This window comes from Capsicum annuum, chromosome 11 (assembly GCF_002878395.1).
Source record: "Capsicum annuum cultivar UCD-10X-F1 chromosome 11, UCD10Xv1.1, whole genome shotgun sequence".
NCBI lineage: Eukaryota > Viridiplantae > Streptophyta > Magnoliopsida > Solanales > Solanaceae > Capsicum > Capsicum annuum.
Window position 1 is genome coordinate 185,980,991 of NC_061121.1, and position 18,230 is coordinate 185,999,220.

Consider the following 18,230-nt stretch of genomic DNA (forward strand, 5'->3'; position numbering starts at 1 on the left):
TTATATACATAGGCACATATATAGACATATGGATACATCAAGTGTCGGGAAACGGAATACGGCCTTAGCATGCATCTTGAAACATCCAATCATGAAACATGAAGTAAAGGACTCTAACCTTCCACTTGCGTAGCTTAGAAAGTTTGAACTTCCCGATTATATTAGGCAAGAGGACTCTAATCTCAAGCAGTCTTACGAAGCATGTGGACTCTAAACACAAGCTGTTATATTAGGGAAAGGACTCTAATCTCAAGCCATTTCATAGGGAAAGGGACTCTAACCTCAAGCCATTTCATTGGGCAAGGGAATCAAACCTCAAGCCATTTTATTGGGCAAGAGACTCTAACCTCAAGCCATTTCATTGGGCAAGGGACTCTGACCTCAAGCCGTGGAGATCATTATTGATATGACTCAAAACTTGGGCCATGTCGTATCGGTACCCCAAGCTCAAATGAACCAGAGGTTGTCCCAATAACCCTACTCAAATATCTCATCTTACTATAGGAGTCAATGGGACTCTAACTCATAAGTTAAGATTTACGGAAGTAATATCATGAGTCAAATTAGATTCATGATAACTAAATTGCACCCAAGTTCACAGTTGTTCACAGTGCCTCTATACAAAATAAAGTCAATAGATGTATATGTCGAGACAAGCCCCCAGCGATAGCCAAACCAAGTCTAAATTAGTGTAAGTATAATCATAAGAGATCAAGATATGAAGATCTTTTGGAGTAAGGAAGCTCACCACTTCAAGTCAATGTACAAACTGCTTTGATCAACTAATCACTGCACAGGAAGAGAAGAAAATGCTCTGACCCTTATGTCGGGTGGGGTCATAGCATCCAGAGATGTTTAACGATTGGAACACTAGTATGTAACTCAATTATAAGTGATAAAATATCATCATCAATCAACATCAAGTCAATACATCACATTTTATCTTATTCACATGCTAATCCATACATAGAGATATATTACATGCTAATCAAGATATCAAGGCTCATCATCATTCTCCAGCATTCATTCATTAAACATGAAGTGGCGGAATCCAACCCTCCACACTTATAGGTTTAAAAATTCACATTATTCATAGGACTTTAACCACATTCACATTCACTTAGACAAAGACTTCAACCATGCCTACTCATTCATTAGCCAAGGACTTTAACTGTATACGTAATCATTCAAATAAGGGGCTCTAGCCATACACACATCCTATTAGACATAGGACTTCAACCACATGTCCACACTTTCAATTGGGTATGGGACTTAGACCTCATGCTCACATATTAGGCAAGGGACTCTAACCTCATGTTACACTTGGAATCTAACCCCAAGCTATTCCATTTGGCAAGGTTTTCTAACCTCAAGATATCTATTTAAGCAAGGGACTTTAACCTCGAGCAATATCATTGGGAAAGGGACTTCAACCTTAAGCCATTCATAAGGCAAGGGACTTCAACCTCAAGCCATCATATAAGGCAAGGTACTTCGGCCTCAAGACATCACAACTATCATTAGTTGGCATTTGGGACTTTAACCCTTTTCCCACTAATCAGCATACATTTAATACAATATTTAAGGACTTTAACCACTTTAGCTAATTCAACACTATACATGACCACATAGTCCTTTTGGGAGCCTTCAATTGCTCAACCATCTCAATAGGCCAATTTCTTCAATTAATTCAACATACAAAGAAATTTATGGTCATGAAGACCTATACAACAATTCTATGCTACATTCTCACCACACTTGGGTTCAACCCATAATTTAAGTTCATCTTTATATCTAGAGACTTTACCCTTTCATTAGACAACAACCAAGGTTATCAATTTCATCATACATGGTTCATAATTCCTTTAACATATCATTTATCATTCATCGATGTTCATTTGGGACATTTCCCTAGTTCAATACATTAATAACATATGACTAGACAACTTACTTAGACATTTTCACAAACACCTTGGGTGCATACCTTCAATAAGGCCATTTCCATGGTATATATTATCAAGATTAGGGTTACTCAAGACCCTTATGTTCATCCACATAAAACAAGCACTCAAACATGTAATTCATCATAAATATCATATATAAACATAAGTATAAGCAAGATTTAACATCAAACATCATTAGGCAACAAAACCCTTTTTATTTGATTTCAATACCACCATGTACACTTACTAATCCAAGTGTAAAATACATGATTTTAGAGATATTTAAAGAGAGGAAGAGATACATGCCTTAAAAAAGATGACAAACCAACAATACTGGCTCCTTCTTGCACTAGATAAGCTCCCTCTAAACCCTAGTATCAAATTTTTCTCCAAGAAGCTTTTAGGGTGTTTTGGAGTGTTTGAGTCATGTAAAACGAGGGCTTAGGAGGCTATAATGACTTATATAGTGTGAAGGGTTAGGGTAATAGGAAAGGAAAATGGCTATAAGGCCGTTAGTTAAACTCTAAAAAGTGACATCGTCTAGGGGTACGACTCTCCCATACGACTCTCTTATCAATCGTAACCTAGGGTACGAGCGGTACACAAACTTGTACCCTAGGCTTCTCCAAGGTCAACCATACTGTTGTGGGTATGAGTGGGTACCCTTGAGTCATATCCAAAGGGTATGACTAACCCCTAACTCATAAGATTTACTTGTGACAAAAATAATCATTTTCATTTGAGGCTTTCCTCTATACGGTTGAGTATTATACGACTCGTATGCATTAGTTATGACCAAGGGGAGGTTATGTCATATAGGAAATAGTATGATACCCTCATAGAATGATCAAGGTATGAAAGAGGAGGGCAATGCAGGTGTGAGTTGTGACGCAGGGTATGACTCAAGTCTCTAGTCGTACCCAATTCAGAGGCACAAAAATAAAGTTGTTTTTTAACAGTTCAAGTCTAGGTGTTTCAATTATTAGTAGACATTGGGACTCTAACCCTTTGTCCATGCATTAAAATCAATTCAATTCAACATTCGAGGACTCTAACCCACTTAGCCAATTCAAACCATCAACTATAATTCAACACCATACATGACCACAAGGTGTTCATGAACCATTTATCAATCAATAACTTTAATGGGCCAATACGATCGTTACAACCACTATTTAAGTCAAATTGTTGTCATCAAGACCCATAAAACACCACCCATTCTTAATTAGCATTCTTGTACCAAACTTTAGTTCAAACACAATTCAAATTCAAGTTTAGGGACTCTAACAATGTTTAGCAAATCAAACCACCAAATTTACCAATTGGCTCTTTACATGGATGAAAAGGCCTTTACAAAGTCATTTACCAAGAAATTTCCTCATTAGGCCATTGCCTTAGCTCAAAACATTATTAACATATAACTAGTTATTTGTCTTAGACATTTTCACAAACATCTTGACGGCATACCTTTACCATGACAAAACCCAACTGAAAACCATCAAGATTTGGGTTACTCATGACCCATTTGTTAAACGACAATCAACAAGCACTCCCATGTGCAAACCATCACCAAAAGCATGAGTAAACGCAAGTCTGAACAAGAGTAAACAATACCCATACACTATGAATCAAAACCCTTAACATTTGATTTAAAAACCCACCATTTAAGAATCAAATCATTTTTTAAAACACATGATATTTGAGTAGTAACAAAGAGGGAAAGTCACATGCCTTATACAAGGTGATTCACAAAGTGATTCTTGGTCTTCAAGCCTCTAGATGGCCTCTTTCAAACCCTAGCTTCCAATCTTGTTGAAGAAGTTTTGGAGAGTGTTTTGGAATTTTTTAATCTTGTTTATGAAGAATTAAAGGCCAAACAATGTTATAAGTCATGGGTCATAAGGGTTGGAAATTTCTAGAATGCCCCAGTTTAAAAATTGAAAATTGAACCTAAAAGGGTACAACTCACCCTTTTGACCTATACCCTAGGGTACGAGTGGTACTCGAACTCATACCCTAGTCCTTTCCATGGACCTCTAATTTGTACAACATATAACCATGCATGCTTAACTCGTATCCTGAGGTATGAGTAGTACCATACAAACCGTACCTATGACAGTGTCTACTAGACAAAGCTTAACTACATCATACAACTTGACATCTTACGAATAGTACCCAATCATATCACATGGGAGAGGCTAAACCGTACCTTGGAGAGAATGTAACTCCCACTACACTGCCTAACATACGAGTGAGAGGACACCAAAAAGTATCCTAGGGGACGACTAGTACCTATGAGTAGTACCTTTCCCAAAAACTTTAACTAAGGGAATTTTTTTCTAAGAGTTCAAAGCCTAGGTGTTTCAATTCGCTCCCATTTGGATCATCCATCCTCGAATTGTGGGTAAGACAACCACAAGCACAAGTGAACACATCATAACATGCCAAACTAACCTTTAACCAAGTTAGAAAATAAAGAGATATAACAAGAATAAGACACATTCCATGATCATTATCATTAGCTATTCATTCAATTGACTTTGGGACTCGAACCCATTGTCTATCAAAACACATGCTCAATTCAAAGTTTTGGGACTTGAAACCTTTACCTATAAAAGACAAATCAAGTTAAGAAGATTAAAACATAACTCAAGAATGAGTTTTCAAAACAGAAAACGAATGTAGATACTTGGACTTCGTGTCCTCTTTTGCCTCCCAAGTAGCTTCCTTGGACTTTTGGTTCCTCCATAGAAACTTCTTCGAAGCCACCTCTTTCATTCTTAATCGGAGAACTTAAGGATGTAAGATCCTCACTGGGATCTCCTCATAGGAAAAAGAGTCCAAAATACCAACATTCTCTAAAGGAACAACCAATGAAGGCTTACCCATACATTTTTACAACATGGACACATGGAATATCAGATGGATAGAGCTCAAACTAGAGGGAAACTCCAACTCATAGGAAACATTTCCAACCATCTTCAAAATCAAATATGGACCAGCATACCAGGGACTAAGCTTTCCCTTCTTACCAAACTGCACCACTCCCTTTATGGGAGATACCTTCAAGAATACCCAATCACCAATATTAATATCAACATCAACATGATTTAACATCAACATCAACATGATGTGAGTCCCATCAACATCATCCCCAATAAGGGCAAAAGAGATTCTAGGAGCTGCATATCATCGAGGAAGCATGATTTGAAAATGAGCAAATGGAAATCAGAAGAATCCAACTCCTTAGACTCTATAGCTCAAAATAAGACAAAAAAAGTAAAACATTCTTTATTGCCTCATAGCCTCTCTCTTATAAGTGAGGTGCGCTATGCACCCTAAAAAAGACTCTACTGACACGGCTTTGTGGACACCCAACTGACCATGAACCTAAACTCTAAAACTAACTTGGCACGACCCAAAATTAGGACTTGTTGTACAGGTATCTCAAGACCAACAAGGACTGAAGATCGCCCCGACAACCTAACCAAACCATCACATCAATCCACAGTGTTGGATGAACTCAAAACTTATTATAAAAATAGTAGAAAAAGATTAATAATTATAATTTATGAATGTCTAATCATTTCATTAATGTCATCATACTAACCAACATAACTAAGTCCACAGTCATCCACAAAATCTCTAAAATCCAACATCTATAATATGTCGGGACATATCCCTAACAATAGCCAAAACCAAGTCTAAAACAAGTCAATGACATAGGATAGAAAAACCATAAAATGTATTTTTTTCAAAGTATGGAAGCTCACCACTTCAAAGTAAACATATGAACCGCTTAAACAACTAATCACTACACAAGAAGGGAAGAAAAAGCTCAGGTCTCTGTGTCGCATGGGGACACAATATTCAGATACGGTTAGCGGTTGGAGGGACAGCATGCAACTCAAGAGTAAGGATAAAATAATGCCATTATTCAAATCCACGTAAATCCATCATAAGCAACCATATTTATATACATAGACACATATATAGACATATGGGTACATCAAGTATATGGAGAGGGATCAGGGCCTTAGCATGCATCTTGAAACATGCAATCATGAAACATGATGTGAAGGACTCTAACCTTTCACTCACATAGCTTAGGAAGTTTAAACTTCCCAATTATATTAAGCAGGAGGACTCTAACCTCAATCTATCTTAAGAAGCCTATGTACTCTAACCACAAGCCATTCTATTAGGCAAGGGACTCTAACCTCAAGCTATTTCATTAGGCAAGGGACTATAACCTCAAGCCATTTCATTGGGCAAGAGACTCTAACCTCAAGTTATTTTATTGGGAAAAGGACTCTAACCTAAGTCATGGCTATTATTATTAGTCAACACTAAGACTCTAACCCTTTGTCCATGAAATAACATCTATTCAATTCCATAGTGGAAGACTCTAACCCACTTAGCCAATTCAAGCCATCGAGGCTATAATTCAACACCACATATGACCACAAGGTCTTCAAGAACCTTTTATCATTCGATCACTTTAATGAGCCAATAATTTAGCTACAACCACCATTCAAGTCAAATTATTGTCATCGAGACCCATACACCACCATTCATTCTTCATTAGCATTTTTCATCCAAACATTAGTTCAAACGCAATTCAAATTCAAGTTTAGGGACTATAACCCGTTTAACAAATCAAACCACCAAGATTACCAATTAACTCTTTAAATGGCTGACAAGGCCTTTACAAAGTCATTTACCAAGAATCTTTATTCATTAATCCATTGGATTTGCTCAAAACACTATTAACATATAGCTAGTTATTTGTGTTAGACATTTTCACAAACACCTTGAAGGCATACCTTTACCATGACCAAAAACCAAGTGAAAACCATCAAGATTTAGGTTACTCATAACCCATTTGGAAAACCGAAATCAACAAGCACCCATATGTGCAAACCATTTCCAAAAGCATGTGTAAACATAAGTTTGAACAAGATTAAACAATACCCATCACTATGCATCAAAACCCTTAACATTTGACCCACCATTCAAGAATAAAATCATTGTTTAAAACTCATGATATTTAAGAAGTATAAAACATGGAAGATTCACATGCCTAATACAAGGTGATTTACGGAATGATTCTTGGTCTTTAAGCCTCTAGATAGCTTCTTTGAAACCCTAGCTTCCAATCTTGTTGAAGAAGTTTTGGAGATTGTTATGGAATGTTTGATCTTATTTTTGTGAAGAATGAAATTCCAAACAATGTTATCAGTTTTGGGTCATAAGGGTTACGGGTGGGAAATGTCTAGAATGCCATCAGCTTAAAAGCTAAAAATTGCACCCAGGAGGGTACAACTTACCCTATTGACCCATACCCTAGGGTACGAGTTATACCCTAACTCATACCCTAGTCTTCACCATGGAGCTCTAATCTTCCCAACATATGACGATGCGTGTATAACTTGTATCCTAACGTACAAGTAGTACCATACAAACCGTACCCAAGATAGTGTCCACTAGACCAAGCTTAATACATCATACGACTTAACATTTTATGACTAGTACCTAATCATATGACTTGGGAGAGGCTAAACTATACCTTGGACAAAATATAATCCCCACTACACTGCCTAACATACAAGTGAGAGGATACCAAACCGTATCCTAGTGTACGACTAGTATCTATGAGTTGTACCTTACCCAGAAACTTCAACTAAGGGAATTTTTTCTAAGGGTTCAAAGCTAAGGTTTTTCAAATCCTCTCTTAAAAGTTAAGTAAGCCGTATTTATCCCTAAGGTAGAGGTCCTTTCCCAACACAACAACTAAGCCAAATAAAAACTAAGGCAACTCCCATTAGTGTGATAAATTAAGGCCAATATTACCTAAGCATGAGTGATTAAAGTACTTTTACCTAACTAGATAAATCTAGATCAATCTCATTCTAAACATTATATTTACCGAAGGCATATGAAAACAAGCTAAGGTTTTCAACTCTACGGTTGCAAATAGCCTAAACGGTTTAACTAACCCAGGTCTTGCAATTAATCAATCCAACACTTAAAACCCATCCCAAATTTAACACAATATCATAAAATTACTATGAAGTTGCTCAATCTAACAAGGGATAAACCTAGCCAACCTCAATGTCGAAGAAAACTCAACGATCTGCTAAACCATCGATTTTCCCTTTCGAGAATCTTTCTCAAGATGTTAAACTATCAAAATCACATTCTACTCATCAATACGAGAATAACGATACGTATATTACACCATTGTTATTTGAGTCCAAAAATCACATAAAATCCCTATGTGGGTCCCACTCATGGAAATTGCATTTTCGAGGCCAACCCAATATTCTTACATGCTCAAGGAATCATTACCCTAAAAAAGGGTGAAGTACAAGCTAAAATAGGGCTAAAATTAAGCCCTCAAAATTTTGGGGTTTTGAGCAATAAATCAATAAAATCCACCAAGAAAAGGGTGAATTCTTATCTTAAATTGGAACATAATCGCTAAAAAAAGTGTTAAATCAATCTTCTGAAACACTCACAAGATTTAATCTCACTCTTAGGGTTTAAGCACTCAATAAATGAATGAGAAGTGGCTAAAATCGCAAAATAAATGGTCTATTTATACCCAACCTAGGCCTTAGGGTTTCGCTAACGCGACATGAGCTATCGTGATTGTGATATCTCTCTGCTGATGCATGATTCGTGATCATGACCATAAACATATGATTGCAGTATCTAGGACTTCTTGAGCGAGTCTCTATCGCGGTCCAAGAAGCCGCTATCACGGTGCACCAGAAACTTAATGCACCAGATTTTTGCAAGTCTGGAATGGACTTTAATCGAATGTTTGAGATTCATTTGGATTTTTGTATAGTGGCATCGTTTGACGTTCTGAACTCAATGGCATTGTTGAAATTTCAATTTAAGGTTTTTCAATGAAATATGGGCCCCACACCAAATTTCCAATTTCTTAACTTTCTGACCAATAGGTTGAAATGAGCTCGGGTGTCTCAGATTCAAACCAAAGGTTTACCTAGCCAAAAATTGATATTTCGGAGCTGTTGGTGTAGTCAAAATTTGCATTTGAGTTTGTTTAACTGAAGTTTTTGCCCGTGGTTATTTGGAACCAGCAAAGACTTCAGAACAGGGAATTATCTCTGAAAACCAAACAAACTGCCAGGTAACCAAAATTTCAATTCCAACAAGTCATAAATGACTTAGGGAAGTTATAGAAAAGCTCTAACAACAAAAATAAGCAGAAAAATAGAAAATGACCTAAAGGGTCATTACCATATACACTACTAAGGAAAATTTTTTCATGAAAGTTAAGGATAAGGATATAGTTGAAGTCTCAAATAAGTAAGGAGACTACATCCGCATCGAGCTTCGATCTCCCAAGTGGCCTGTTTCACTGGGTGGTGCCTCCAGTGAACCTTAAATACAAGAATATCCCTAGTGCGCAACCGCCTAACATCACTAGACAAAATGAGCATCGGTTCCTCCACGAAGGTCAAATGCACATCTAACTGGAATGAGTCCCATTTAACCATATGAGATGGATCAGGAATGTACCACCACAACCCAGAGACATCGAAAAATTTATTGACAATGACAAAATTTAGAGGTAGAGCCAACTCATAAGACATTTCACCATCATCTCAAAGAATCTCAAATGGTCCAATATATCTGGGATGAGCTTGCTCTTCCTTTTGAACCCTATCATAGTATTCATGAGTGACATATGGAGGAATAGTCGAACACCAACTCCAAATCTCAAGGCACAAAGCCTATGGTCTATATTGGCCTTCTGCCTACCCCGATTTGCTCTCAACCTATTCTGAATCATCCTGACTCTTTCAATGACTCCTGAAGCAAATCAGTACCACGGGGTCTAACCTCAAAAGTCTGAAACCATCCAATTAGAGAACGATATCTCCTACCATAAAAAGCCTCAAAAGGTGCCATCTCAATACTCAAATGATAGCTATTATTAAATGTAAACTATGCCAAGGCTAAGTGCTGCTCCCACTGGCCTCCAAAATCCATTACACAGGATAAAAATATGTTTTCAAGAACCTATATAGTCTGCTTCGACGGACCATCTATCTGTGGATATTGTACTAAGATCCACCTGAATTCCCAACTCCTCCTGAAATGCTCTCCAAACCCTCAAAGTGAACATATAACCATGGTCCAAAATAATAGAAATAGGCACATCATGCAACTAGATTATCTCCTGAACATAGATATGGGCCAACCTCTCTACATCGAAGGACATATGAATTTGAATGAAATGTGTTGACTTGGTCAAATGATCTAAATGACCCAAATACCATCCAAACTATGGGAAATGCGAGGAAAACCACTAACCAAATCCATGGTAATCCACTCCTATTTTTACTCAAGAATGGGCAAATCTGAGACAATCCACCAGGTCACTGATGCTCGGCCTTTACTAGTTGGTAACATAGACAACAAGCTACAAAATCAACCATATATCTCTTTATACCATTCCATTAATAATGTCGTCTCAAATGTTTATACATATTCGTTGTGCCAGGATGCATAGAATATCTAGAGCTGTGAGCCTCATGCAAAATCAACTTAATCAAGTCATTATTCCTCATAACACAAATGCAGCCATCAAATCTCAAAGCACCCTTAGAATCTATGGTGACCCTCACAGACTCACCACTTAATACCTGGTTGGAAAGGAAGTAAATCTTACTATCCTCAAATTGACGATCCCGAACCTACTCAAATAATAAAGACCTTACCTCAACACTATTAAGAATTCTCCTAGGGTCTGAAATATCAAGGTAAACCATAAAGTTGGCTAAGGAATGGATGTCCCATGCCAACAACCTTTGAAAAACTGAAATAAAAGCCAAGCTACCTATACTCACTGTCTTCTAACTCAAGGCATCTGCTACCACATTTTCCCTATCTGGATGATACAAGATAGAAATAATATAATACTTAACAAACTACACCCATCTACTCTTTCTAGCATTAAGATCCCTCTGTGTCATAATATGCTGAAGACTGCGATGATCAATGAAAATCTCATAATGCACACCATACAGATAATGCCTTAAAATCTTAGGCATGAAAATTACCGCCGCCAAATCCAAATCATGAGTGGGGTAGTTCTGCTCATTCACCTTACGATGCTTAGAAACATAAGCAATGTCACAACCCTGTTGCATAATACACAACTTGAACTGACACCAGAAGCATAAAAAAATATGGTAAATCCCTCTCCTTTAATAGGAAGAGCTAAAGTAGGATCTGAAGTGAGAAAAATCCTTGAGCTTTCCAAAGCTCAACTCATACTCCTTGGACCATCAAAAAGGAACCTCCTTTTGAGTTAATATGGTGATAGGTGCTTAAATAGAAGTAAAATCCTCAACAAAGTGTCTATAATATTCGGCCAAACTAATGAAGCTATGGACCTCAATTGGAGATGTATCCCTAGCCCAATTACGAATTACCTCAATCTTAGCTAGGTATACCATAATACCATCTTTAGACACCACATGTCCAAGGAATGTCACTGGCTCAAGCCAAAACAAATACTTAGAAAACATGGCCAAAAACACATGATCTCTCAAACTTTGGAGCACGATCATTAAATATTGCGCATGCTCCTCTTTACTCCTCAAATACATAAAAATGTCATTGATGAAAAAAATCATGAAGGAATCCAAATATGGCCTAAATACTTGGCTCATCAAATCCATGAGTACAACTAGGGCATTAGTCAACCCAAATGACATCACCTAGAGTGCATAATGACCATAAGGGTCCTAAAGGTAGTTTTTAGGATATCCTCGCTCGTATCCTCAATTGATGGTAACCAAATCTCAAATCAATCTTAGAAAGCAGTGTCTTTATGTAAAACTAGTCAAACAAATCATCAATGCGAGGGATAAGATAATGGTTCTTCACTGTCACCTTATTAAGCTACCTATAATCTATACAATTATGTATGGAGCCATATTTCTTCTTCACAAACAACACAGAAGATCCATAAGGGGATGCACTTAGCCTAATAAAACCCTTACCAAGAATATCCTAAAGTTGAGAATTTAGCTCCTTAAGCTTGGAAGGAGCCATAGGGTAAGGTGCCATAAAAATAAGTTGGGTGCCAAACTCAAGGTCAATAACAAACTCAATCTCATGTACAGGGGGATTATCAAGAAAGTTAGTAGGAAACACATCAGGAAACTCACTAACTATATGAACATAGTTAGGCAACGAACTCTCCACACTAGTATCACAAATATAATCAAGATAAGACTTACAACCCCTTGAAATAATCCCCATCAGCTTATGGCTAGCTGCTTCCTACCACACTATTGAGGGTACGCTAGGCATGGCTAAGGTAAATCTTTTGGAAAAACAATCCATGACTGCCTAATAGTGTGATAACTAGTCCATATCCAGAATCATATAAAATCCACCTTACCCAGAATAACAAGACCAACATAAGTATCAATATCTCTAAAAGTAACAACACGTGATTTGAAAATTTGATCCACTGCTAAAAATCACCCACGGGAGTAGATACGCATAATGGCACAGATAATAAATCCTAAGATAACTCCAATCATAGTGCATAATAAGCAGAAATATAAGAATGAGTGGATATTAGATCAAATAAAGCAAGGCCTAAATAGTAGCACACTAAAAAAATACCTATAACAACAACATCTAAAGTCTCAACATTGGTCCTAGAAGGCACTGCATACAACTAACCACGCCCGCCACCTGGCTAGGAACCTAACCAACCTCCTGTCCTGCATGTCTGAGAACCTCCTTGAGTTTCCTGGAACCAACCCTTTGACCATAAAAACCACCCCTAGCTGAGGGTTTAAATTCTCTAATAGGGGAAATAGATTGAGCTGAGAAAACAATCTCCCCATGACTAGGGCACTCGTGTATAAAATGATCAAAAGTCCCACAACTATAACATACCATTTGAACTAAATTAGAACCAATAGATCTGGTTGACCCAGAGTAACCACCATGACCAGAATAACTAGAAAATAAACCCCTTAAAAGTTGATTTCCATCTTGACCAGGGTGGTCTCTAGCACTAGACTGACCTCCATCAGTAATTTAAAGCGCTGCCTGAATAGGTCGACTAGGTAGACTCCAATGCTGATAGGATGGACGCGGAGAATAACTACTCTTCAAACTCCCATCTCTGGGTTGGGAACTGTGATGACTCCCATTAAATCTACCCTAAAACCTAGGCCTCTTATCATTGCTCTCACGACCCTTACGGTGAATCTCCTCCATCACCTGAGCGTGATCTGATACCTCAACAAAAGACATACCCATAACAACTAAACTATGAGTAGACATACAAATTAGGAGTATAAATTCTCTAACAAAGTAGAAAACTCTCTCATACTTAGTATCTAGAATATAAGCTGCATGCCTAGCTAACTTGTGAAAATAAGCCTTATTCTCTGCAACTATCATGAAGACCTACTCTAATATATAGAACTTATCCCTTAAATGATCCCTAAGGCTGTGAGGAATATACTTCTCTACGAACATCTCAAAAAACTGATCCCTTGTCAAAGGAGAAGATCGAGATAATCTAGAATCCATAAAACCTTTCCACCAATGTAGAGCATCCAAGTCCAACTGAAATGTTATGTAATCCACACCATGATATTCAACAAGGACCAAATTACAGAGCCTATCCTCACATACAATTAGGAATTCATATGTATCCTTTCCTGGAGCACCAAAAAACCTAACTGAGCCAATCTTAATAATCTACCTAGCAATTTTTGCTACTTAGAAGACATAGCAGGCTGAGTAATCACTGGCTGAGAAACTAAAGATTGAGCAATCACTAGCGTAGGAGGAACCTTAACTCTGGTAGCCACAACTACAGGCTGCACCCCCGCCTCAGTACTGCTCTGATTTGTAGACTGTGCACCATTAGATAATACACTACCAACTAACCCCAATAGCTAAACCGATATATCTCTAAGAACTAATAAAAAATAAACCCTAGTAGATCCTGTGCTAGTCCCTAGCCTACCACCTACTAGAGTGGAAGAATTTCTTGCTCAAGAGAGGGAATAGGGTCTAGTAAAGGCGGCCTTTCCTAGAACCTAGATGCAGACATATATCTAAGCTATCCATGACCTCTAGGTCATCCATGAATAGGAGTAGGATCCCTAGGCTTGATCTCGAGATCCTCATCCCATGTAGCAGTAGCATACATCCTAGCCATCTATGAAAGAGTGAAATCAATGGAATATTCTATAAACCAACTAAAGCTCCTAGCATGATATGAGTTAAAGAAGTGAAAAAATCCTTAAAATGTCTCATAGCCTCCCAAAGATAGGAAATAGATGCCATAGTTCCGATCCATAAGACTCTACTAGATATTTACTCTTGTCCCAACAATATTGGTGTAACCTAGCTTTGATACCAAATTATCATGATCCAATTTACAAGTCACGATGGCACCTACTCTATCCTACTAGTAGGTAAGTCAAACCATAAATCAGAGTTAAACACAATGGGTTACCTTGGTGTAACATGCTCAACTTAGGAAAAGCATTCGTGTAGATAAAGATAGTCAATACAAGATACCATCCTACGACCTGGTGAAGCTAGTACAAGGGTACCCAAAAATAGAAATACAACCCAAGTATCTAGAATTGTCTATACAATTGTGTCAAAAAAAGATTAAACATAAAAGATACAGGGAGATGGGTGACTTAGACTCTAAGATCTCACCTTATCTCTAGATATTAACACTGCACGAACACAAATCAACAACAACAAGTAGTAATTGGTTCTTCACCAAAAAGGTACAGAACTATAGTATTAGTACCAAAACGATGGGTATTCAGTAGGCATCATCGACTGACTGAGGTAAATTATGATATAAGTATGATAAAATGTAAGATGTCATAACTAAGTCAAGGTAAAAAAATGAACCTGGGATAACTAAAATACCATTGTGCATAGTAAGTAATTAAACCAGAATAACAATACAACATAAGGTATTCACACATGACAACACCACTGCATATAATAACTAAATAAAATAGAATAATAATGCATCACAAGGCATCAACACAAGAAACCATAACAACAAAATTGGCTCCCATATGCCAATTTGTGTGGAAAGTAAATAATTCATCACAGACCCCCATATGCCTAGAGAGTACATGTTAAGATAGAATAAAATAACCATTCATTGCTTATAAATAATCATCATCTTTATTTAAAAAATGTGCCATAATTTACCATTATTTAATCATTTTACCACCATCTAACAACCTTATCACTGTTATCAACTAGTTGCTATTTATCCGCTAACTATGTCTTATAAACTAATCCATTCATTAACTAATCATCATATAACCACTAGGCATGATCTATGAATTATTTTCCATACAACCACTAATAACAATTTATCAGTTAAGCCTCTTTTCTCAACCAACCATCATTTTACATCTAAGCATCTTTAATCATCTAGTTATCATATTATCAACTTACCATCATTTACCAAGTCATACTATGTCATGGGATATATCTGGTCTTGAATTGGTAATTATAATCTTCAGTGCCATAATCAACCTTCAAAATTAAACTGAGCATAATCAACATCTTACTCATCCTTTAAAATTGAATAGGGTGTAGCCAACATCAACATCATCTTTTGAAATTGAACTGAGTATAATCATTGGAATTGAACTGGATATAATCAATATCATACTCATCCTCTAAAATTGAACCGGGTATAATCAACATCATAAGTGCTAGTATAGTCAAGCATCATGATTTCTAGCATAATTAATTGCATAACTTGACATATAATTAATAAACATAATTTTAGCAAAATTAATAACACAATTGCTAACATCATTGATAAGAATGTTTTCTATCATAATTACTAGAGTAATTATATCGCATGATCATAACTATAAGTAATAGCATGGTTAGTAGCTTATCTCAACATGATTAATATCTCCTCGTAGCATAATAGAAATTTAATCCATTAGTCCATGAGCATTACTTCCCAAGTATTCAACAAGTGTATAAGGGTTTCAAGAGGACTAATCAACAATCTTGGCATAAGGTAGGTCGAAGAGCCCACTTTTAAATTTTCAAAATACATTCTAAGGCAAGTTGTACCCCAAACTAGGTTAAGGTATCTAAATCCACTCTAAATTTTTGAGTAAGCCATATGTAGACCTAAGGTAGAGGTCCTTTCCCAACATAACAACTAAGCCAAATAGAAAGTAAGACAACTCCCATTAGTGTAAGAAACTAAGGCTAATCTTAGCCTAAGTATGAGTGACTAAAGAAATTTTTTCTAAATTGTGAAATCTAGGGAAATCTCATGCTAAACATAAGACGTGAAATTCAATTTACCTAAGGCATAAGGAAATAAACTATGGTTTTCAACTCTACAATTTCAAATAGCCTAAATGGTCAAACTAACCCAAATCTTGCATTTAATCAATCCAACACCTAAAACCCATTCCAAATCCAACACAATATCATAAACATAATATGAAGTAGCTCAATCTACCAAGGGATAAACCTAGACTACCTCAATGTCAAAGAAAGCTCAATAATCTACTAAACCATCATTTTTCCCTTCTGAGAAGCCTCTTCAAGATGTTAAAATATAAAAATCATATTCTACTCATCAATACTAGAATAACAATACCCATATTGCACTATTATGTTTTGGGTACAAAAATCACACCAAAAACCCTATGTGGGTTCCACTCATAGAAATCATATTTTTGAAACCAACCCAACCTTCTTACAAGCCCTCAAGATTTTGGGGTTTTGAGAAGGAAATCAATAAAATCCACAAAGAAAAGAATAAAGTCTTTCCTTAAATTGAAAGATAATCGCGAAAACAATTGTTAATCAACTTCCCAAACACCTACAAGATTTAATGCCACTTAATATCAATCTCTAGGATATAATATCTCAAGAAATGGATGAAAAAGGCTAAAATCATGAAATAAGGGATCTATTTATACCTAGCCCAGGCCCTCGGATTCAACTATCGCAACTCAAGCTATCACGATCGCGATATCTCTCTACTTCTATATGAGTCATGATAGCAACCATCAGTATGTGATAGAGGTATATAGGCCTACTAAAGAGAGTCATGATTAAGATCCAATGATCCGCTATCGCGGTGCACCAAAAATCTAATGCACTAGATTTTTCCAAATTTATAATGGACTTTAACTAGGTGCTCGGGATTCGTTTGGCATACCATATATGCAAATGAACTATGAAATCACACCAAATTTGTTATGGAATCAATGGCATAGTGAGATTTCCATTAGAGGTCATTTCAATGAAATATGGGTCCATGGGTGGATTTATGCACCTCAGTGTCATTATCTATGCTTGTTTAGCCTTGTTTTGAGGATTTCTTATGTACTTAATGAGTTGTTAATGATACAAATGAGAATATAAGTTGTAAAATAATTTATTACAATGTTTAATTTGTATTTTAAACAAGTTTTGAATTAATTTGGTCACTTAGAGTTTAGACGAGAAAACTAGTGTTACTAGCTTGAGCTATGTGTTGTTCTATTTGATCTCGATGAATTATAGTGTGTGTAATGAGTTCCTAAGGGTATTAATGTGTAATTATCTATGTAAAAACTTGTTTATAGTTTTTAAGTTTCAGTTGAAACAAGACAAGAGTCAGAACTAAGTTAAAGATCAAAAGGGCAAAACTAGTATTCTTAGCTTAAGATTCTAGTTCATCGTCTTGAATTGTATGTCATTTCGAGCTGTAAAATGTTGTGTTATATGATATAGGATTATTTTTGCGTCGATAATTATGATATATGGATGATACAAAAGCTTTAAATCAAGTTTAAACAACACCACAAGTCTTGGAAAGAATGGACAAAAGCACGAGACAAGATTTTACCAAAAACGGATGTTTTGGAGTCATTGGCGTGCCACGGAGATTCCGCAACGTGTTAGGGTCAGTGAAACACCCTTAGGGTCATCCTAAATGACAAATTACAGTGTGTATATGTGATAAGGGCGTTACATATACCCTAGGCACTGTGATAAGGGCGTGGCTCATACCTAAGGTAAAATCGGCAGCTTGTGTCCTATAAATGGGACCCTTAAACATTATATTACAAACCTTGGACAACCTTGAAACTTTGAGGGAGGCTGTGTGACACTTAAATTAGGGTTTTTATTCCATTAATTTTTTTCATTTATGGATTTTAACATGTATTCTATCATTGCGATTATAGTTAT